Here is a 25,239-nt window from a genome sequence, read left to right as displayed (position 1 = left end):
TTTGGGATCATTACATAACTGCATTAAACTCGGTGCAAAACGGGGTGAAATGGAGCAATTAATGCAAAAGTTCGTGCCACGAAGGCACGCCGGGATTTTTTGCAACGAACGCACCCAATCCACTCCATTGGACCCTAAACTCATGTTTTCATGAGTTGCATTGTGTTTGGCCGCATTTGGGATCGTTTCGTAACTGCATGAAACTCGGTGCAAAACGGGGTGCACTGGTGCAATTAATGCAAAAGTTCGTGCCACAAAGTCACGTTGGGATTTTGTGCAACGAACACACCCAATCCACCCCATTGGATCCTAAACTCATGTTTTGGTGTGTTGCAAAGTGTTGGGATGCATTTGGGATCGTTTCATAACTGCATGAAACTCGATGCAAAACAGGGTCAACTGGTGCAATTAATGCAAAAGTTCGTGCTACGATATCACGTCGGGATTTTTTGCAACGAACGCACCCAATCCACCCCATTGGACCTAAACTCATGTTTTGGTGCGTTGCATAGTGTTTGGGTGCATTTGGGATCGTTTCGTAACTGCATGAAACTCGGTGCAAAACGGGGTGCACTGGTGCAATTAATGCAAAAGTTCGTGCCACAAACTCACGTTGGGATTTTTCGCAACGAACACACCCAATCCACCCCATTGGATCCTAAACTCATGTTTTGGTGTGTTGCAAAGTGTTGGGATGCATTTGGGATCGTTTCATAACTGCATAAAACTCGATGCAAAACAGGGTCAACTGGTGCAATTAATGCAAAAGTTCGTGCTACGATATCACGTCGGGATTTTTTGCAACGAACGCACCCAATCCACCCCATTGGACCTAAACTCATGTTTTGGTACGTTGCATAGTGTTTGGGTGCATTTGGGATCGTTTCGTAACTGCATGAAACTCGGTGCAAAAAGGGGTGCACCGGTGCAATTAATGCAAAAGTTCGTGCCACGAAGTCACGTCGGGATTTTTCGCAACGAATGCACCCAATCCACCCCACTGGACCCTAAACTCATGTTTTGGTGTGTTGCAAAGTGTTGGGATGCATTTGGGATCGTTTGATAACTGCATGAAACTCGATGCAAAACAGGGTCAGCTGCTGCAATTAATGCAAAAGTTCGTGCCACGATATCACGTCGGGATTTTTTGCAACGAACTCACCCAATCCACCCCATTGGACCTAAACTCATGTTTTGGTGCGTTGCATAGTGTTTGGTTGCATTTGGGATCGTTTTGTAACTGCATGAAACTCGGTGCAAAACGGGGTGCATTGGTGAAATTAATGCAAAAGTTCGTGCCACGAAGTCACATCGGCATTTTTCACAACGAACGCACCCAATCCACCCCATTGGACCCTAAACTCATGTTTTGGTGCGTTGCATAGTGTTTGGGTGCATTTGGGATCGTTTCGCAACTGCATGAAACTCGGTGCAAAACGGGGTCAACTGGTGCAATTAATGCAAAAGTTCGTGCCACGAAGTCACGTCGGGATTTTTTACGACGAACGCACCCAATACGCCCCATTGGACCCTGAACTTTTGGTGCGTTGCATAGTGTTGGGACGCATTAGGGATTGTTTCGTAACTGCATGAAACTCGATGCAAAACAGGGTGAACTGATGCAATTAATGCAATATGCACCCAATCCACTCCATTGGACCCTAGACTCATGTTTTCATAAGTTGCATAATGTTTGGCTTTGTTTGGGATCATTACATAACTGCATTAAACTCGGTGCAAAACGGGGTGAAATGGTGCAATTAATGCAAAAGTTCGTGCCACGAAGTCACGCCGGGATTTTTTGCAACGAACGCACCCAATCCACTCCAATGGACCCTAAACTCATGTTTTCATGAGTTGCATAGTGTTTGGCTGCGTTTGGGATCGTTTCGTAACTGCATGAAACTCGATGCAAAATGGGGTGCACTGGTGCAATTAATGCAAAAGTTCGTGCCACGAAGTCATGTTGGGATTTTTCGCAACGAACACACCCAATCCACCCCATTGGATCCTAAACTCATGTTTTGGTGTGTTGCAAAGTGTTGCGATGCATTTGGGATCGTTTCGTAACTGCATGAAACTCGATGCAAAACAGGGTCAACTGGTGCAATTAATGCAAAAGTTCGTGCCACGATATCACGTCGGGATTTTTTGCAACGAACTCACCCAATCCACCCCATTGGACCTAAACTCATGTTTTGGTGCATTGCATAGTGTTTGGGTGCATTTGGGATCATTTCGTAACTGCATGAAACTCGGTGCAAAACGGGGTGCACTGGTGCTATTAATGCAAAAGTTCGTGCCACGAAGTCACGTCGGGATTTTTCGCAACGAATGCACCCAATCCACCCCATTGGACCCTAAACTCATGTTTTGGTGTGTTGCAAAGTGTTGGGATGCATTTGGGATCATTTCGTAACTGCATGTAAGTCGGTGCAAAACATGGTCTGGTGCAATTAATGCAAAAGTTCGTGCCACGAAGTCACATCGGGATTTTTTGCAACGAACGCACACAATCCACTCCATTGGACCCTAAACTCATGTTTTGGTGCGTTGCATAGTGTTTGGGTGCATTTGGGATCGTTTCGTAACTGCATGAAACTCGGTGCAAAACGGGGTGCACTGGTGCAATTAATGCAAAAATTCGTGCCACGAAGTCACATCGGGATTTTTCGCAACGAACGCACCCAATCCACCCCATTGGACCCTAAACTCATGTTTTGGTGTGTTGCAAAGTGTTGGGATGCATTTGGGATCGTTTCGTAACTGCATGAAACTCGATGCAAAACAGGGTCTGGTGCAATTAATGCAAAAGTTCGTGCCACGATATCACGTCGGTATTTTTCGCAACGAACGCACCCAATCCACCCCATTGGACCCTCAACTCATGTTTTGGTGCGTTGCATAGTGTTTGGGTGCATTTGGGATCGTTTCGCAACTGCATGAAACTCGGTGCAAAACGGGGTCAACTGGTGCAATTAATGCAAAAGTTCGTGCCACGAAGTCACGTCGGGATTTTTTACGACGAACGCACCCAATACGCCCCATTGGACCCTGAACTTTTGGTGCGTTGCATAGTGTTGGGACGCATTAGGGATTGTTTCGTAACTGCATGAAACTCGATGCAAAACAGGGTGAACTGATGCAATTAATGCAATATGCACCCAATCCACTCCATTGGACCCTAGACTCATGTTTTCATAAGTTGCATAATGTTTGGCTTTGTTTGGGATCATTACATAACTGCATTAAACTCGGTGCAAAACGGGGTGAAATGGTGCAATTAATGCAAAAGTTCGTGCCACGAAGTCACGCCGGGATTTTTTGCAACGAACGCACCCAATCCACTCCAATGGACCCTAAACTCATGTTTTCATGAGTTGCATAGTGTTTGGCTGCGTTTGGGATCGTTTCGTAACTGCATGAAACTCGATGCAAAATGGGGTGCACTGGTGCAATTAATGCAAAAGTTCGTGCCACGAAGTCATGTTGGGATTTTTCGCAACGAACACACCCAATCCACCCCATTGGATCCTAAACTCATGTTTTGGTGTGTTGCAAAGTGTTGCGATGCATTTGGGATCGTTTCGTAACTGCATGAAACTCGATGCAAAACAGGGTCAACTGGTGCAATTAATGCAAAAGTTCGTGCCACGATATCACGTCGGGATTTTTTGCAACGAACTCACCCAATCCACCCCATTGGACCTAAACTCATGTTTTGGTGCATTGCATAGTGTTTGGGTGCATTTGGGATCGTTTCGTAACTGCATGAAACTCGGTGCAAAACGGGGTGCACTGGTGCTATTAATGCAAAAGTTCGTGCCACGAAGTCACGTCGGGATTTTTCGCAACGAATGCACCCAATCCACCCCATTGGACCCTAAACTCATGTTTTGGTGTGTTGCAAAGTGTTGGGATGCATTTGGGATCATTTCGTAACTGCATGTAAGTCGGTGCAAAACATGGTCTGGTGCAATTAATGCAAAAGTTCGTGCCACGAAGTCACATCGGGATTTTTTGCAACGAACGCACACAATCCACTCCATTGGACCCTAAACTCATGTTTTGGTGCGTTGCATAGTGTTTGGGTGCATTTGGGATCGTTTCGTAACTGCATGAAACTCGGTGCAAAACGGGGTGCACTGGTGCAATTAATGCAAAAATTCGTGCCACGAAGTCACATCGGGATTTTTCGCAACGAACGCACCCAATCCACCCCATTGGACCCTAAACTCATGTTTTGGTGTGTTGCAAAGTGTTGGGATGCATTTGGGATCGTTTCGTAACTGCATGAAACTCGATGCAAAACAGGGTCTGGTGCAATTAATGCAAAAGTTCGTGCCACGATATCACGTCGGTATTTTTCGCAACGAACGCACCCAATCCACCCCATTGGACCCTAAACTCATGTTTTGGTGCGTTGCATAGTGTTTGGGTGCATTTGGGATCGTTTCGTAACTGCATGAAACTCGGTGCAAAACGGGGTGCACTAGTGAAATTAATGCAAAAGTTCGTGCCACGAAGTCACATCGGCATTTTTCGCAACGAACGCACCCAATCCACCCCATTGGACCCTAAACTCATGTTTTGGTGTGTTGCAAAGTGTTGGGATGCATTTGAGATCGTTTCATAACTGCATGAAACTCGATGCAAAACAGGGTCTTGTGCAATTAATGCAAAAGTTCGTGCCACGATATCACGTCGGGATTTTTCACAACAAACGCACCCAATCCACCCCATTGGACACTAAACTCATGTTTTGGTGCGTTGCATAGTGTTTGGGTGCATTTGGGATCGTTTCGTAACTGCGTGAAACTCGATGCAATACAGGGTCAACTGGTGCAACTAATGCAAAAGTTCGTGCCACAAAGTCACGTCGGGATTTTTCTCAACGAACGCACCTAATCCGCCCCATTGGACTGTAAACTCATGTTTTGGTTCGTTGTATAGTGTTTGGGCGCATTTGGGATCGTTTCGCAACTGCATGAAACTCGCTGCAAAACGGGGTCAACTGGTGCAATTAATGCAAAAGTTCGTGCCACGAAGTCACGTCGGGTGTTTTCGCAATGAATGCACCCAATCCACCCCATTGGACCCTAAACTCATGTTTTGGTGTGTTGCAAAGTGGTGGGATGCATTTGGGATCATTTCGTAACTGCATGAAACTCGGTGCAAAACATATTCTGGTGCAATTAATGCAAAAGTTCGTGCCACGAAGTCACATCGGGATTTTTTGCAATGAACGGACACAATCCACTCCATTGGACCCTAAACTCATGTTTTGTTGCGTTGCATAGTGTTTGGGTGCATTTGGGATCGTTTCGTAACTGCATGAAACTCGGTGCAAAACGGGGTGCAATGGTGCAATTAATGCAAAAGTTCGTGCCACGAAGTCACATCGGGATTTTTCGCAACAAACGCACCCAATCCACCCCATTGGACCCTAAACTCATGTTTTGGTGTGTTGCAAAGTGTTGGGATGCATTTGGGATCGTTTCGTAACTGCATGAAACTCGATGCAAAACAGGGTCTGGTGCAATTAATGCAACAGTTCGTGCCACGATATCACGTCGGTATTTTTCGCAACGAACGCACCCAATCCATCCCATTGGACCCTAAACTCATGTTATTGTGCGTTCCATAGTGTTTGGGTGCATTTGGGATCGTTTCGTAACTGCATGAAACTCGGTGCAAAACGGGGTGCACTGGTGAAATTAATGCAAAAGTTCGTGCCACGAAGTCACATCGGCATTTTTCGCAACGAACGCACCCAATCTATCGCATTGGACCCTAAACTCATGTTTTGGTGTGTTGCAAAGTGTTGGGATGCATTTGGGATCGTTTCGTAACTGCATGAAACTCGATGCAAAACAGGGTCTTGTGCAATTAATGCAAAAGTTCGTGCCACGATATCACGTCGGGATTTTTCGCAACGAACACACCCAATCCACCCCATTGGACCCTAAACTCATGTTTTGGTGCGTTGCATAGTGTTTGGGTGCATTTGTGATCATTTCGCAACTTCATGAAACTCGGTGCAAAACGGGGTCACCTGGTGCAATTAATGCAAAAGTTTGTGCCACGAAGTAACGTTGGGATTTTTTTCAACGAACGCACCCAATACGCCGCATTGGACCCTAAACTCATGTTTTGGTGCGTTGCATAGTGTTGGGACGCATTAGGGATTGTTTCGTAACTGCATGAAACTCGATGCAAAATAGGATGAACTGATGCAATTAATGCAATACGCACCCAATCCACTCCATTGGACCCTAGACTCATGTTTTCATAAGTTGCATAATATTTGGCTTTGTTTGGGATCATTACAGAACTGCATTAAACTCGGTGCAAAATGGGGTGAAAACGGTGCAATTAATGCAAAAGTTCGTGCCACGATATCACGTCGGTATTTTTCGCAACGAACGCACCCAATCCACCCCATTGGACCCTAAACTCATGTTTTGGTGCGTTGCATAGTGTTTGGATGCATTTGGGATCATTTCGTAACTGCATGAAACTCGGTGCAAAATGGGGTGCACTGGTGCAATTAATGCAAAAGTTCGTGCCATGAAGTCAAATCAGGATTTTTCACAACGAACGCACCCAATCCACCCTATTGGACCCTAAACTCATGTTTTGGTGTGTTGCAAAGTGTTGGGATGCATTTGGGATCGTTTCGTAACTGCATGAAACTCGATGCAAAACAGGGTTTGGTGCAATTAATGCAAAAGTTCGTGCCACGATATCACTTCGGTATTTTTCGCAACGAACGCACCCAATCCACCACATTGGACCCTAAACTCATGTTTTGGTGCGTTGCATAGTGTTTGGGTGCATTTGGGATCGTTTCTTAACTGCATGAAACTCGGTGCAAAACGGGGTGCACTGGTGAAATTAATGCAAAAGTTCGTGCCACGAAGTCACATCGGGATTTTTCGCAACGAACGCACCCAATCCACCCCATTAGACCCTAAACTCATGTTTTGGTTTGTTGCAAAGTGTTGGTATGCATTTGAGATCGTTTCATAACTGCATGAAACTCGATGCAAAACAGGGTCTTGTGCAATTAATGCAAAAGTTCGTGCCACGATATCACGTCGGGATTTTTCGCAACAAACGCACCCAATCCACCCCATTGGACACTAAACTCATGTTTTGGTGCGTTGCATAGTGTTTGGGTGCATTTGGGATCGTTTCGTAACTGCGTGAAACTCGATGCAATACAGGGTCAACTGGTGCAACTAATGCAAAAGTTCGTGCCACAAAGTCACGTCGGGATTTTTCTCAACGAACGCACCTAATCCGCCCCATTGGACTGTAAACTCATGTTTTGGTTCGTTGTATAGTGTTTGGGTGCATTTGGGATCGTTTCGCAACTGCATGAAACTCGCTGCAAAACGGGGTCAACTGGTGCAATTAATGCAAAAGTTCGTGCCACGAAGTCACGTCGGGTGTTTTCGCAATGAATGCACCCAATCCACCCCATTGGACCCTAAACTCATGTTTTGGTGTGTTGCAAAGTGTTGGGATGCATTTGGGATCATTTCGTAACTGCATGAAACTCGGTGCAAAACATATTCTGGTGCAATTAATGCAAAAGTTCGTGCCACGAAGTCACATCGGGATTTTTTGCAATGAACGCACGCAATCCACTCCATTGGACCCTAAACTCATGTTTTGTTGCGTTGCATAGTGTGATAGAGCCGGAGTGCCCGATCTTTCGGTGAGTAGGGATAAATTCGACTTGGCGGAAGATGACCCTCACGATCCGACTACGACGAGCGAACCCGCAGCGCCAATGCAATCGCTGAACCAACTCCCTGTGGTTACCGACCTTGTTGATGCAAGATCAGCCTGATCACGAAGATCGTTTCCTGTCCGCAATCGAAGAACGAACAAGAAAAGGATGCGAGCAATCTGATTATCTCTCGAAGGTGGAGTCCTGAATACACGAGGACAGCGCTGTTTTGCGCGTGTTCCTGAGTAGCTAAAGCTAGATGTAAACAAAACTCAAGTCTGAATTGAAAAGAAACTTCTCTATAAATAGAGGGAGAGGGGGCGCAGCCCCTAGGGAAGGGCGGCCAGGAGATGGGGCGCCGCCCCTGGTGTCCAGGGCAAAGGGGGAGGGCGCAGCCCTAGGCGCCCACATAAGGGCCTCTGTTGGGCCAGCTTCTATTCTTCTGGGCCTTCATTCTTCAGTAGCATGACGAAGTTCAATTCTCTTGCACGGGCCCGAGTGATTGGCCCAGAAGGTGGCGCCTGGGGTGGAGGTGCATCTGGAGACGCTAGAGAAGGTGCTGCTGGTGTAGACGTACTCGTGGTGTCCTCATCATCCTCCCCTTCTTGAACTGAAGTCGTCCTCGACGGCAACTCCTCATCCTCGCCCGCATATGGTTTCAAATCTGCAACATTAAAACTAGTGGAAACACCAAACTCCGCAGGCAGGTCAAGAACATAAGCATTATCATTAATCTTGGTTAGCACCTTAAAAGGACCAGCAGCACGAGGCATCAATTTAGAACGACGCAAAGTAGGAAAACGATCCTTTCGCAAATGCAACCAAACCATATCACCTGGTTCAAAAGTAACATGTTTTCTTCCTTTACTACCAGCAACCTGATACTTAGCATTAGTAGCAGCAATGTTTTGTTGTGTTTGTTCATGGAGGTTAAGCATGTGTTCAACATGTGCAACAGCATCTATATGTGGGGCGCCCTCAGCATCAAGCGAAAACAAATCAATAGGCGCCCGAGGAATGTAACCATAAACAATCTGGAAAGGGCACATCTTTGTAGAAGAATGTGTGGCACGATTGTATGCAAATTCAATATGAGGCAAACAATCTTCCCAACGTTTCAAATTTTTGTCTAAAACAGCCCTAAGCATGGTTGACAAAGTTCTATTAACCACCTCAGTTTGTCCATCAGTCTGAGGGTGACAAGTTGTGCTAAACAGCAATTTAGTTCCCAATTTATTCCAAAGTGATCTCCAAAAATGACTGAGAAACTTAGCATCACGATCAGAGACTATTGTATTCGGAATACCATGCAAACGAATAATCTCTCGAAAGAACAATTCAGCAACACTGTTAGCATCATCAGTTTTATGACATGGTATAAAATGAGCCATTTTGGAGAATCTATCAACAACCACGAAAATGCTATCCCTCCCCTTCTTAGTTCTAGGCAATCCCAAAACAAAGTCCATAGAAATATCAAGCCAAGGGGAAGTAGGGACAGGCAAAGGCATATACAAACCATGGTTGTTCAGTCGTGACTTAGCTTTCTGACAAGTAGTGCAGCGGGCAACAAGGCGCTCGACATCACGGCGCATCCGGGGCCAAAAGAATTGGGCGGCCAGCACCTCATGCGTCTTGTAGACGCCAAAGTGTCCCATGAGACCGCCTCCGTGTGCTTCCTGTAACAACAAAAGACGAACCGAGCTTGCTGGAACACACAGCTTGTTAGCGCGAAACAGGAACCCATCCTGCATGTGAAATTTGCCCCATGGTTTGCCATTCATACAATGAGCTAAGATATCTTTAAAATCAGAATCATCGACATATTGATCTTTCACAGTTTGCAAGCCAAAGATTTTAAAATCTAACTGGGATAGCATGGTATATCGACGAGACAAAGCATCAGCAATGACATTTTCCTTCCCATTCTTGTGTTTAATAATGTAAGGGAAAGACTCAATGAATTCTACCCAATTAGCATGACGACGATTCAGATTTGTTTGGGTACGAATATGTTTCAAAGCCTCATGATCAGAATGGATTATAAACTCGCGATGCCAAAGATAGTGCTGCCATGTTTGCAAAGTGCGAACTAAAGCATAAAGCTCCTTATCATAAGTAGAATATCTCAGGTTAGCACCGCTTAATTTCTCACTAAAATAAGCAACCGGTTTTCCTTCTTGTAACAAAACAGCACCTAGCCCAATACCGCTAGCATCACATTCAAGCTCAAACACTTTATTAAAATCAGGCAATTGCAAGAGAGGAGCATGTGTTAACTTATCTTTCAAAGTGTTGAACGCTACCTCCTGCGAGTCGCCCCAAGCAAATGGCGCACCTTTCTTTGTAAGCTCGTGCAAAGGGGCTGCAATGGAACTAAAGTCACGGACGAACCTACGGTAGAAACCGGCAAGTCCAAGAAAGCTCCGAATTTGTGTGACCGTCGTCGGTGTAGGCCATTCCCGAATGGCATCGATCTTGCTGCTGTCCACCTCAATGCCCTGTGGAGTAACAACATAGCCAAGAAACGAGACACGTTGTGTGCAAAAGATGCATTTTTCTATATTTCCAAACAAGTGAGCAGTACGCAACGCATCAAAAACAGCACGCAAATGTTCTAAATGTTCTTGCATAGACTTGCTATAAATCAGGATATCATCAAAATAGACAACAACGAACAATCCTATGAAAGGCCTTAGAACTTCATTCATTAAGCGCATAAAGGTACTGGGAGCATTAGTCAATCCAAACGGCATAACCAACCATTCATATAACCCAAATTTCGTTTTAAAAGCCGTTTTCCATTCATCACCCAGTTTCATTCTAATCTGGTGGTAACCACTACGCAAATCAATCTTAGTGAAAATAATGGCACCACTAAGCTCATCTAGCATATCATCAAGGCGTGGTATAGGATATCGATAACGAATGGTGATGTTATTAATAGCACGACAGTCTACACACATACGCCATGATCCATCTTTCTTTGGAACAAGTAACACAGGAACTGAGCAAGGGCTAAGAGACTCACGGATGTAACCCTTGTCGAGCAACGCCTGTACCTGGCGCTGGATCTCCTTCGTCTCATCTGGATTTGTACGGTACGGTGCGCGGTTCGGAAGCTGTGCGCCTGGAATGAGATCAATCTGGTGCTCAATACCACGGAGTGGTGGAAGACCCGATGGCAAGTCCTTGGGAAAGACATCAGCGTACTCCTGCAAAAGGTTAGCAACCACAGGGGGAATATCCAAAGACGGTGCATCATTGAGTGAAACGAGCACACTATAGCATACAAGTGCATAGCAGGGCAAATGAGCATCGCAGAGATCATCAAAATCAGCATGTGTAGCAAGTAAAACAGGAGCATTCAACTTGATTTCAGAATTAGAGGGCGATGGTGATGGTTCAAGTTGTTTAGTATTCCTAGCAGCTCGAGCAAGATCATCTTGAACAATTTGTTCAGGTGTCATTGGATGTATAATTATTTTCTGACCCTTAAACATGAAAGAATAATGATTTGAACGACCATGATGCAAGCTATCAGTATCGTATTGCCAAGGTCTACCAAGTAACAAAGAGCATGCTTCCATGGGAATAACATCACAATCGACAAAATCAGAATAAGCACCCATGGAGAAAGGGACACGCACCGACCGTGTTACTCTAAGTTTTCCACCATCATTAAGCCACTGAATGTGATATGGATTCGGATGCTTACGAGTGGGTAATGACAACTTCTCGACCAGCACGGTACTCGCCAAGTTGTTGCAGCTGCCGCTGTCGATGATGATGCGAATCGACCGCTCCTGCACAACGCCCTTTGTATGGAACAGAGTGTGTCGCTGATTTTTCTCAGGCTGGGCGACCTGTGTACTAAGAACACGCTGCACAACAAGATTTTCATACCTATCCGCATCGCCCGGGGTGACATGTACCTCCTCATTAGCGGCATGGTCAGTGGCAAGCATAGCATGTCGAGGTTCTTCGGAATCACTTTCAGAAGAGTACTCACCATTGTCACGGATAAGCAAGGTACGCTTGTTTGGGCAGTCCCGAATCATGTGCCCAAATCCTTTGCAACGATGGCACTGAATATCCCGTGTACGTCCTGTGGAAGGAACAGCGCCTGTGGGAGAGGGTGCTGCAGGTTTGGCCGACCCCTCGCGTGGTGTACTGCTGGTCGTGGATGACGCAGGTAGAGCAGGCGCTGAGCTGGTTGCCGGCCTTCTTCCTGCAAAAGAGTTAGGATATGGCTTCGAACGGCGTCCCTGCACTTCACGTTCAGCTTTGCAAGCATATGCAAACAATGTGGTCATATCAGAATATTCTTTATAATCAAGGATGTCCTGAATTTCGCGGTTCAAACCACCGCGAAAACGAGCCATAGCAGCGTCATCTGTCTCAAACAAACCACAACGAATCATACCTTTTTGTAACTCCTGATAATAGTCCTCAACAGACTGTTGACCTTGTCGAAAGCACTGCATTTTTTCAAGCAAATCTCGTGCATAATATGAAGGGACAAATCTGTGTCGCATGGCAACTTTTAATTGAGTCCAAGTGGTGGGAGTGGGATGTTTTTGTTTATATTCACGCCACCAAATTAAAGCAAAATCAGTAAATTCACTAATAGCAGCTTTAACTTGAGAATTAACAGGAATATCATGGCATGAAAATTTCTGGTCGACCTCTAGTTCCCAATCAAGATATGCAGCAGGATCATATTTGCCATTAAAAGACGGAATTTTAAATTTAATCTTAGCAAATGAGTCATTAGGTTGATGACGTACCACACGGCGGGCACGACCGGTGCGAGTACCCTCTTCCTGTTCCGTGTCACCGCCATAATCTTTCTGTAACTCTGTGATCGATGTGGACAATGTGTCGAGCCGTGCCACGATGGTGTCGAGCGTGGTCTTAGCGGCCATCTGAGCGAGGTCGAGCTGATCGAACCTCTCGGTCGATGACGTGATCGTCGAGTCAAGCCGTTCATGCATCGTCTTCATGTCCGCGGCCAGTCCATCAACTCGTGTCCGCATGTCCTGCAGCTTTTCATCCGTCATGCCTTCGTCTCCTGCCATAGTTAGCGCAAACACAAAAACAAATCCTACGACAACAAGGGTGTAACGGTTCACAAGGCGCTCACAGTAGTGCTGTTATCAAATTCTTATCCGTTCTTACCAAGCACACAGGGGTGATCTGCAACCAATAGGTAGAACCGGCGAAAGATTGGAGGAGCGATTGCCTGGAGAAACAAAGTCTGCTCGTCGTAGAACTATGTGGGGTTCTGGGTAGGCTGCACTCAATGCAAGGGTTAGCACAATCAAACAATAATGCAAGGTTGAATTATAGTGCCAAACACGTAATCAAAGCTGCTGGAAACAAGGTGCAAAAATTGAGCAAGGGTATGGGGGAAAGGAAAAACACAAAAGTGAAGAACAAGGAGGGGCGCACACCTAGGCGTCCTGCGTGATGCGCCCAAATGAGGTAACCTCCGTTCTGTTTCCCTGTTTTTTTTTTGTTTCTGTTTTTTTTTTGTTTCTGTTTTTTTTTTCCGGAGAAACTCACAAACTGATTATATGAGCAAAGGAATACAAATGAGCAAGTTACCACACACACTTTTCAGGAAAAGTAGGGGTATCCCTTTGTATGGTAGGACTGCCGAGGCAACCAAGACTTTCTCAATTGAAGTCGATCAGGATTAGGCAAACCTTTTAAACTTGCTAAAAGGAATACACAACCGGTGGACAGGGAGGTGTGATCCGAAACAGAAAAAGGAAAGGGGTGGAGGCGTCGGCGCGTGAGAGGCGCGACCAGAAAACGCACGCGGTTGTGTTTCTCTCTTTCCTTTTTTTTTTTTGACTTGCCAAACACACAAGGCAGGGGAGGGCGATCAGGGGCAGAGAGATGGTGGCGGCGCTAGGGTTAGACGAAAAGAAAACAAGTATAGAACACAAAGTAACCAGCAACAATTGAACGCGTAAGCACACAAATTCAACAATGCAAATTATTGAAAGAAAGTGCAAGGCTCAAAGGGTGCTGGGACAAGGATCTAACCTGATAACAATTTTTGTTTTTTTTGGTTTTGTGGACTGTAGGAAAGGGAAGAACACTAGATAAACTCACCGATCAACCTGGAAATCTGATACCACTTGATAGAGCCGGAGTGCCCGATCTTTCGGTGAGTAGGGATAAATTCGACTTGGCGGAAGATGACCCTCACGATCCGACTACGACGAGCGAACCCGCAGCGCCAATGCAATCGCTGAACCAACTCCCTGTGGTTACCGACCTTGTTGATGCAAGATCAGCCTGATCACGAAGATCGTTTCCTGTCCGCAATCGAAGAACGAACAAGAAAAGGATGCGAGCAATCTGATTATCTCTCGAAGGTGGAGTCTTGAATACACGAGGACAGCGCTGTTTTGCGCGTGTTCCTGAGTAGCTAAAGCTAGATGTAAACAAAACTCAAGTCTGAATTGAAAAGAAACTTCTCTATAAATAGAGGGAGAGGGGGCGCAGCCCCTAGGGAAGGGCGGCCAGGAGATGGGGCGCCGCCCCTGGTGTCCAGGGCAAAGGGGGAGGGCGCAGCCCTAGGCGCCCACATAAGGGCCTCTGTTGGGCCAGCTTCTATTCTTCTGGGCCTTCATTCTTCAGTAGCATGACGAAGTTCAATTCTCTTGCACGGGCCCGAGTGATTGGCCCAGAAGGTGGCGCCTGGGGTGGAGGTGCATCTGGAGACGCTAGAGAAGGTGCTGCTGGTGTAGACGTACTCGTGGTGTCCTCATCATAGTGTTTGGGTGCATTTGGGATCGTTTCGTAACTGCATGAAACTCGGTGCAAAACGGGGTGCAATGGTGCAATTAATGCAAAAGTTCGTGCCACGAAGTCACATCGGGATTTTTCGCAACGAACGCACCCAATCCACCCCATTGGTCCCTAAACTCATGTTTTGGTGTGTTGCAAAGTGTTGGGATGCATTTGGGATCGTTTCGTAACTGCATGAAACTCGATGCAAAACAGGGTCTGGTGCAATTAATGCAACAGTTCGTGCCACGATATCACGTCGGTATTTTTCGCAACGAACGCACCCAATCCATCCCATTGGACCCTAAACTCATGTTATTGTGCGTTCCATAGTGTTTGGGTGCATTTGGGATCGTTTCGTAACTGCATGAAACTCGGTGCAAAACGGGGTGCACTGGTGAAATTAATGCAAAAGTTCGTGCCACGAAGTCACAACGGCATTTTTCGCAACGAACGCACCCAATCTATCGCATTGGACCCTAAACTCATGTTTTGGTGTGTTGCAAAGTGTTGGGATGCATTTGGGATCGTTTCGTAACTGCATGAAACTCGATGCAAAACAGGGTCTTGTGCAATTAATGCAAAAGTTCGTGCCACGATATCACGTCGGGATTTTTCGCAACGAACACACCCAATCCACCCCATTGGACCCTAAACTCATGTTTTGGTGCGTTGCATAGTGTTTGGGTGCATTTGTGATCGTTTCGCAACTTCATGAAACTCGGTGCAAAACGGGGTCACCTGGTGCAATTAATGCAAAAGTTTGTGCCACGAAGTAACGTTGGGATTTTTTTCAACGAACGCACCCAATACGCCCCATTGGACCCTAAACTCATGTTTTGGTGCGTTGCATAGTGTTGGGACGCATTAGGGATTGTTTCGTAACTGCATGAAACTCGATGCAAAATAGGATGAACTGATGCAATTAATGCAATACGCACCCAATCCACTCCATTGGACCCTAGACTCATGTTTTCATAAGTTGCATAATATTTGGCTTTGTTTGGGATCATTACAGAATTGCATTAAACTCGGTGCAAAATGGGGTGAAAACGGTGCAATTAATGCAAAAGTTCGTGCCACGATATCACGTCGGTATTTTTCGCAACGAACGCACCCAATCCACCCCATTGGACCCTAAACTCATGTTTTGGTGCGTTGCACAGTGTTTGGATGCATTTGGGATCATTTCGTAACTGCATGAAACTCGGTGCAAAATGGGGTGCACTGGTGCAATTAATGCAAAAGTTCGTGCCATGAAGTCAAATCAGGATTTTTCACAACGAACGCACCCAATCCACCCTATTGGACCCTAAACTCATGTTTTGGTGTGTTGCAAAGTGTTGGGATGCATTTGGGATCGTTTCGTAACTGCATGAAACTCGATGCAAAACAGGGTTTGGTGCAATTAATGCTAAAGTTCGTGCCACGATATCACTTCGGTATTTTTCGCAACGAACGCACCCAATCCACCACATTGGACCCTAAACTCATGTTTTGGTGCGTTGCATAGTGTTTGGGTGCATTTGGGATCGTTTCTTAACTGCATGAAACTCGGTGCAAAACGGGGTGCACTGGTGAAATTAATGCAAAAGTTCAGTGCCACGAAGTCACATCTGCATTTTGCGCAACGAACGCTCCCAATCCACCCCATTGGACCCTAAACTCATGTTTTGGTGTGTTGCAAAGTGTTGGGATGCATTTGGGATCGTTTCGAAACTGCATGAAACTCGATGCAAAACAGGGTCTTGTGCAGTTAATGCAAAAGTTCGTGCCACGATATCACGTCGGGATTTTTCGCAACGAACGCACCCAATCCACCCCATTGGACCCTAAACTCATGTTTTGGTGCGTTGCATAGTGTTTGGGTGCATTTGGGATCATTTCGTAACTGCATGAAACTCGGTGCAAAACGAGGTGCACTGGTGCAATTAATGCAAAAGTTTGTGCCACGAAGTCACATCGGGATTTTTCGCAACGAACGCACCCAATCCACCCCATTGGACCCTAAACTCACGTTTTGGTGTGTTGCAAAGTGTTGGGATGCATTTGGGATCGTTTCGTAACTGCATGAAACTCGATGCAAAATAGGGTCTTGTGCAATTAATGCAAGAGTTCGTGCCACGATATCACATCGGGATTTTTCGCAACGAATGCACCCAATCCACCCCATTGGACCCTAAACTCATGTTTTGGTGCGTTGCATAGTGTTTGGGTGCATTTGGGATCGTTTCGTAACTGCATGAAACTCGATGCAATACAGGGTCAACTGGTGCAACTAATGCAAAAGTTCGTGCCACGAAGTCACGTCGGGATTTTTCTCAAAGAACGCACCTAATCTGCCCCATTGGACTCTAAAGTCTAAACTCATGTTTTGGTGCGTTGCATAGTGTTTGTGTGCATTTGGGATCGTTTCGTAACTGCATGAAACTCGGTGCAAAACGGGGTGCACTGGTGCAATTAATGCAAAAGTTCGTGCCACGAAGTCACGTCGGGATTTTTCGCAACGAATGCACCCAATACACCCCATTGGACCCTAAACTCATGTTTTGGTGTGTTGCAAAGTGTTGGGATGCATTTGGGATCATTTCGTAACTGCATGTAACTCGGTGCAAAACATGGTCTGGTGCAATTAATGCAAAAGTTCGTGCCACGAAGTCACATCGGGATTTTTTGCAACGAACGCACACAATCCACTCCATTGGACCCTAAACTCATGTTTTGGTGCGTTGTATAGTGTTTGGGTGCATTTGGGATCGTTTCGTAACTGCATGAAACTCGGTGCAAAACGGGGTGCACTGGTGCAATTAATGCAAAAATTCGTGCCATGAAGTCACATCGGGATTTTTCGCAACGAACGCACCCAATCCACCCCATTGGACCCTAAACTCATGTTTTGGTGTGTTGCAAAGTGTTGGGATGCATTTGGGATCGTTTCGTAACTGCATGAAACTCGATGCAAAACAGGGTCTGGTGCAATTAATGCAAAAGTTCGTGCCACGATATCACGTCGGTATTTTTCGCAACGAACGCACCCAATCCACCCCATTGGACCCTAAACTCATGTTTTGGTGCGTTGCATAGTGTTTGGGTGCATTCGGGATCGTTTTGTAACTGCATGAAGCTCGGTGCAAAACGGGGTGCACTGGTGCAATTAATGCAAAAGTTCGTGCCACGAAGTCACGTCGGGATTTTTCGCAACGAATGCACCCAATCCACCCCATTGGACCCTAAACTCATGTTTTGGTGTGTTGCAAAGTGTTGGGATGCATTTGGGATCATTTCGTAACTGCATGTAACTCGGTGCAAAACATATTCTGGTGCAATTAATGCAAAAGTTCGTGCCACGAAGTCACATCGGGATTTTTTGCAACGAACGCACACAATCCACTCCATTGGACCCTAAACTCATGTTTTGGTGCGTTGCATAGTGTTTGGGTGCATTTGGGATCGTTTCGTAACTGCATGAAACTCGGTGCAAAACGGGGTGCACTGGTGCAATTAATGCAAAAATTCGTGCCACGAAGTCACATCGGGATTTTTCGCAACGAACGCACCCAATCCACCCCATTGGACCCTAAACTCATGTTTTGGTGTGTTGCAAAGTGTTAGGATGCATTTGGGATCGTTTCGTAACTGCATGAAACTCGATGCAAAACAGGGTCTGGTGCAATTAATGCAACAGTTCGTGCCACGATATCACGTCGGTATTTTTCGCAACGAACGCACCCAATCCATCCCATTGGACCCTAAACTCATGTTATTGTGCGTTCCATAGTGTTTGGGTGCATTTGGGATCGTTTCGTAACTGCATGAAACTCGGTGCAAAACGGGGTGCATTGGTGAAATTAATGCAAAAGTTCGTGCCACGAAGTCACATCGGCATTTTTCGCAACGAACGCACCCAATCTATCGCATTGGACCCTAAACTCATGTTTTGGTGTGTTGCAAAGTGTTGGGATGCATTTGGGATCGTTTCGTAACTGCATGAAACTCGATGCAAAACAGGGTCTTGTGCAATTAATGCAAAAGTTCGTGCCACGATATCACGTCGGGATTTTTCGCAACGAACACACCCAATCCACCCCATTGGACCCTAAACTCATGTTTTGGTGCGTTGCATAGTGTTTGGGTGCATTTGTGATCGTTTCGCAACTTCATGAAACTCGGTGCAAAACGGGGTCACCTGGTGCAATTAATGCAAAAGTTTGTGCCACGAAGTAACGTTGGGATTTTTTTCAACGAACGCACCCAATACGCCCCATTGGACCCTAAACTCATGTTTTGGTGCGTTGCATAGTGTTGGGACGCATTAGGGATTGTTTCGTAACTGCATGAAACTCGATGCAAAATAGGGTGAACTGATGCAATTAATGCAATACGCACCCAATCCACTGCATTGGACCCTAGACTCATGTTTTCATAAGTTGCATAATATTTGGCTTTGTTTGGGATCATTACAGAACTGCATTAAACTCGGTGCAAAATGGGGTGAAAATGGTGCAATTAATGCAAAAGTTCATGCCACGATATCACGTCGGTATTTTTCGCAACGAACGCACCCAATCCACCCCATTGGACCCTAAACTCATGTTTTGGTGCGTTGCATAGTGTTTGGATGCATTTGGGATCATTTCGTAACTGCATGAAACTCGGTGCAAAATGGGGTGCACTGGTGCAATTAATGCAAAAGTTCGTGCCATGAAGTCAAATCAGGATTTTTCACAACGAACGCACCCAATCCACCCTATTGGACCCTAAACTCATGTTTTGGTGTGTTGCAAAGTGTTGGGATGCATTTGGGATCGTTTCGTAACTGCATGAAACTCGATGCAAAACAGGGTTTGGTGCAATTAATGCAAAAGTTCGTGCCACGATATCACTTCGGTATTTTTCGCAACGAACGCACCCAATCCACCACATTGGACCCTAAACTCATGTTTTGGTGCGTTGCATAGTGTTTGGGTGCATTTGGGATCGTTTCTTAACTGCATGAAACTCGGTGCAAAACGGGGTGCACTGGTGAAATTAATGCAAAAGTTCGTGCCACGAAGTCACATCTGCATTTTGCGCAACGAACGCACCCAATCCACCCCATTGGACCCTAAACTCATGTTTTGGTGTGTTGCAAAGTGTCGGGATGCATTTGGGATCGTTTCGTAACTGCATGAAACTCGATGCAAAACAGGGTCTTGTGCAGTTAATGCAAAAGTTCGTGCCACGATATCACGTCGGGATTTTTCGCAACGAACGCACCCAATCCACCCCATTGGACCCTAAACTCATGTTTTGGTGCGTTGCATAGTGTTTGGGTGCATTTGGGATCATTTCGTAACTGCATGAAACTCGGTGCAAAACGAGGTGCACTGGTGCAATTAATGCAAAAGTTTGTGCCACGAAGTCACATCGGGATTTTTCGCAACGAACGCACCCAATCCACCCCATTGGACCCTAAACTCATGTTTTGGTGTGTTGCAAAGTGTTGGGATGCATTTGGGATCGTTTCGTAACTGCATGAAACTCGATGCAAAATAGGGTCTTGTGCAATTAATGCAAGAGTTCGTGCCACGATATCACATCGGGATTTTTCGCAATGAATGCACCCAATCCACCCCATTGGACCCTAAACTCATAATTTGGTGCGTTGCATAGTGTTTGGGTGCATTTGGGATCGTTTCGTAACTGCATGAAACTCGATGCAATACAGGGTCAACTGGTGCAACTAATGCAAAAGTTCGTGCCACGAAGTCACGTCGGGATTTTTCTCAAAGAACGCACCTAATCTGCCCCATTGGACTCTAAACTCATGTTTTGGTGCGTTGCATAGTGTTTGTGTGCATTTGGGATCGTTTCGTAACTGCATGAAACTCGGTGCAAAACGGGGTGCACTGGTGCAATTAATGCAAGAGTTCGTGCCACGAAGTCACGTCGGGATTTTTCGCAACGAATGCACCCAATACACCCCATTGGACCCTAAACTCATGTTTTGGTGTGTTGCAAAGTGTTGGGATGCATTTGGGATCATTTCGTAACTGCATGTAACTCGGTGCAAAACATGGTCTGGTGCAATTAATGCAAAAGTTCGTGCCACGAAGTCACATCGGGATTTTTTGCAACGAACGCACACAATCCACTCCATTGGACCCTAAACTCATGTTTTGGTGCGTTGCATAGTGTTTGGGTGCATTTGGGATCGTTTCGTAACTGCATGAAACTCGGTGCAAAACGGGGTGCACTGGTGCAATTAATGCAAAAATTCGTGCCACGAAGTCACATCGGGATTTTTCGCAACGAACGCACCCAATCCACCCCATTGGACCCTAAACTCATGTTTTGGTGTGTTGCAAAGTGTTAGGATGCATTTGGGATCGTTTGGTAACTGCATGAAACTCGATGCAAAACAGGGTCTGGTGCAATTAATGCAAAAGTTCGTGCCACGATATCACGTCGGTATTTTTCGCAACGAACGCACCCAATCCAATCCATTGGACCCTAAACTCATGTTTTGGTGCGTTGCATAGTGTTTGGGTGCATTTGGGATCGTTTCGTAACTGCATGAAACTCGGTGCAAAACGGGGTGCACTGGTGAAATTAATGCAAAAGTTCGTGCCACGAAGTCACATCGGCATTTTTCGCAACGAACGCACCCAATCCACCCCATTGGACCCTAAACTCATGTTTTGGTGTGTTGCTAAGTGTTGGGATGCATTTGAGATCGTTTCATAACTGCATGAAACTCGATGCAAAACAGGGTCTTGTGCAATTAATGCAAAAGTTCGTGCCACGATATCACGTCGGGATTTTTCGCAACGAACTCACCCAATCCACCCCATTGGACCTAAACTCATGTTTTGGTGCGTTGCAAAGTGTTTGGGTGCATTTGGGATCGTTTCGTAACTGCATGAAACTCGGTGCAAAACGGGGTGCACTGGTGCAATTAATGCAAAAGTTCGTGCCACGAAGTCACGTCGGGATTTTTCGCAACGAATGCACCCAATCCACCCCATTGGACCCTAAACTCATGTTTTGGTGTGTTGCAAAGTGTTGGGATGCATTTGGATTCATTTCGTAACTGCATGTAAACTCGGTGCAAAACATGGTCTGGTGCAATTAATGCAAAAGTTCGTGCCACGAAGTCACATCGGGATTTTTTGCAACGAACACACACAATCCACTCCATTGGACCCTAAACTCATGTTTTGGTGCGTTGCATAGTGTTTGGGTGCATTTGGGATCGTTTCGTAACTGCATGAAACTCGGTGCAAAACGGGGTGCACTGGTGCAATTAATGCAAAAATTCGTGCCACGAAGTCACATCGGGATTTTTCGCAACGAACGCATCCAATCCACCCCATTGGACCCTAAACTCATATTTTGGTGTGTTGCAAAGTGTTGGGATGCATTTGGGGTCGTTTCGTAACTGCATGAAACTCGATGCAAAACAGGGTCTGGTGCAATTAATGCAAAAGTTCGTGCCACGATATCACGTCGGGATTTTTCGCAACGAACGCACCCAATCCACCCCATTGGACCCTAAACTCATGTTTTGGTGCGTTGCATAGTGTTTGGGTGCATTTGGGATCATTTCGTAACTGCACGAAACTCGGTGCAAAACGAGGTGCACTGGTGCAATTAATGCAAAAGTTTGTGCCACGAAGTCACATCGGGATTTTTCACAACGAACGCACCCAATCCACCCCATTGGACCCTAAACTCATGTTTTGGTGTGTTGCAAAGTGTTGGGATGCATTTGGGATCGTTTCGTAACTGCATGAAACTCGATGCAAAATAGGGTCTTGTGCAATTAATGCAAGAGTTCGTGCAACGATATCACATCGGGATTTTTCGCAACGAATGCACCCAATCCACCCCATTGGACCCTAAACTCATGTTTTGGTGCGTTGCATAGTGTTTGGGTGCATTTGGGATCGTTTCGTAACTGCATGAAACTCGATGCAATACAGGGTCAACTGGTGCAACTAATGCAAAAGTTCGTGCCACGAAGTCACGTCGGGATTTTTCTCAAAGAACACACCTAATCTGCCCCATTGGACTCTAAACTCATGTTTTGGTGCGTTGCATAGTGTTTGGGTGCATTTGGGATCATTTCGTAACTGCATGAAACTCGGTGCAAAACGAGGTGCACTGGTGCAATTAATGCAAAAGTTTGTGCCACGAAGTCACATCGGGATTTTTCGCAACGAACGCACCCAATCCACCCCATTGGACCCTAAACTCATGTTTTGGTGTGTTGCAAAGTGTTGGGATGCATTTGGGATCGTTTCGTAACTGCATGAAACTCGATGCAAAATAGGGTCTTGTGCAATTAATGCAAGAGTTCGTGCCACGATATCACATCGGGATTTTTCGCAACGAATGCACCCAATCCACCCCATTGGACCCTAAACTCATGTTTTGGTGCGTTGCATAGTGTTTGGGTGCATTTGGGATCGTTTCGTAACTGCATGAAACTCGATGCAATACAGGGTCAACTGGTGCAACTAATGCAAAAGTTCGTGCCACGAAGTCACGTCGGGATTTTTCTCAAAGAACGCACCTAATCTGCCCCATTGGACTCTAAACTCATGTTTTGGTGCGTTGCATAGTGTTTGTATGCATTTGGGATCGTTTCGTAACTGCATGAAACTCGGTGCAAAACGGGGTGCACTGGTGCAATTAATGCAAAAGTTCGTGCCACGAAGTCACGTCGGGATTTATCGCAACGAATGCACCCAATACACCCCATTGGACCCTAAACTCATGTTTTGGTGTGTTGCTAAGTGTTGGGATGCATTTGAGATCGTTTCATAACTGCATGAAACTCGATGCAAAACAGGGTCTTGTGCAATTAATGCAAAAGTTCGTGCCACGATATCACGTCGGGATTTTTCGCAACGAACTCACCCAATCCACCCCATTGGACCTAAACTCATGTTTTGGTGCGTTGCAAAGTGTTTGGGTGCATTTGGGATCGTTTCGTAACTGCATGAAACTCGGTGCAAAACGGGGTGCACTGGTGCAATTAATGCAAAAGTTCGTGCCACGAAGTCACGTCGGGATTTTTCGCAACGAATGCACCCAATCCACCCCATTGGACCCTAAACTCATGTTTTGGTGTGTTGCAAAGTGTTGGGATGCATTTGGATTCATTTCGTAACTGCATGAAACTCGGTGCAAAACATGGTCTGGTGCAATTAATGCAAAAGTTCGTGCCACGAAGTCACATCGGGATTTTTTGCATCGAACACACACAATCCACTCCATTGGACCCTAAACTCATGTTTTGGTGCGTTGCATAGTGTTTGGGTGCATTTGGGATCGTTTCGTAACTGCATGAAACTCGGTGCAAAACGGGGTGCACTGGTGCAATTAATGCAAAAATTCGTGCCACGAAGTCACATCGGGATTTTTCGCAACGAACGCATCCAATCCACCCCATTGGACCCTAAACTCATATTTTGGTGTGTTGCAAAGTGTTGGGATGCATTTGGGATCGTTTCGTAACTGCATGAAACTCGATGCAAAACAGGGTCTGGTGCAATTAATGCAAAAGTTCGTGCCACGATATCACGTCGGGATTTTTCGCAACGAACGCACCCAATCCACCCCATTGGACCCTAAACTCATGTTTTGGTGCGTTGCATAGTGTTTGGGTGCATTTGGGATCATTTCGTAACTGCATGAAACTCGGTGCAAAACGAGGTGCACTGGTGCAATTAATGCAAAAGTTTGTGCCACGAAGTCACATCGGGATTTTTCACAACGAACGCACCCAATCCACCCCATTGGACCCTAAACTCATGTTTTGGTGTGTTGCAAAGTGTTGGGATGCATTTGGGATCGTTTCGTAACTGCATGAAACTCGATGCAAAATAGGGTCGTGTGCAATTAATGCAAGAGTTCGTGCAACGATATCACATCGGGATTTTTCGCAACGAATGCACCCAATCCACCCCATTGGACCCTAAACTCATGTTTTGGTGCGTTGCATAGTGTTTGGGTGCATTTGGGATCGTTTCGTAACTGCATGAAACTCGATGCAATACAGGGTCAACTGGTGCAACTAATGCAAAAGTTCGTGCCACGAAGTCATGTCGGGATTTTTCTCAAAGAACACACCTAATCTGCCCCATTGGACTCTAAACTCATGTTTTGGTGCGTTGCATAGTGTTTGGGTGCATTTGGGATCATTTCGTAACTGCATGAAACTCGGTGCAAAACGAGGTGCACTGGTGCAATTAATGCAAAAGTTTGTGCCACGAAGTCACATCGGGATTTTTCGCAACGAACGCACCCAATCCACCCCATTGGACCCTAAACTCATGTTTTGGTGTGTTGCAAAGTGTTGGGATGCATTTGGGATCGTTTCGTAACTGCATGAAACTCGATGCAAAATAGGGTCTTGTGCAATTAATGCAAGAGTTCGTGCCACGATATCACATCGGGATTTTTCGCAACGAATGCACCCAATCCACCCCATTGGACACTAAACTCATGTTTTGGTGCGTTGCATAGTGTTTGGGTGCATTTGGGATCGTTTCGTAACTGCATGAAACTCGATGCAATACAGGGTCAACTGGTGCAACTAATGCAAAAGTTCGTGCCACGAAGTCACGTCGGGATTTTTCTCAAAGAACGCACCTAATCTGCCCCATTGGACTCTAAACTCATGTTTTGGTGCGTTGCATAGT

This window comes from Panicum virgatum, chromosome 8N (genome assembly GCF_016808335.1).
Source record: "Panicum virgatum strain AP13 chromosome 8N, P.virgatum_v5, whole genome shotgun sequence".
NCBI classification, from domain to species: domain Eukaryota; kingdom Viridiplantae; phylum Streptophyta; class Magnoliopsida; order Poales; family Poaceae; genus Panicum; species Panicum virgatum.
Note: the sequence above shows the minus strand (reverse complement) of the source record.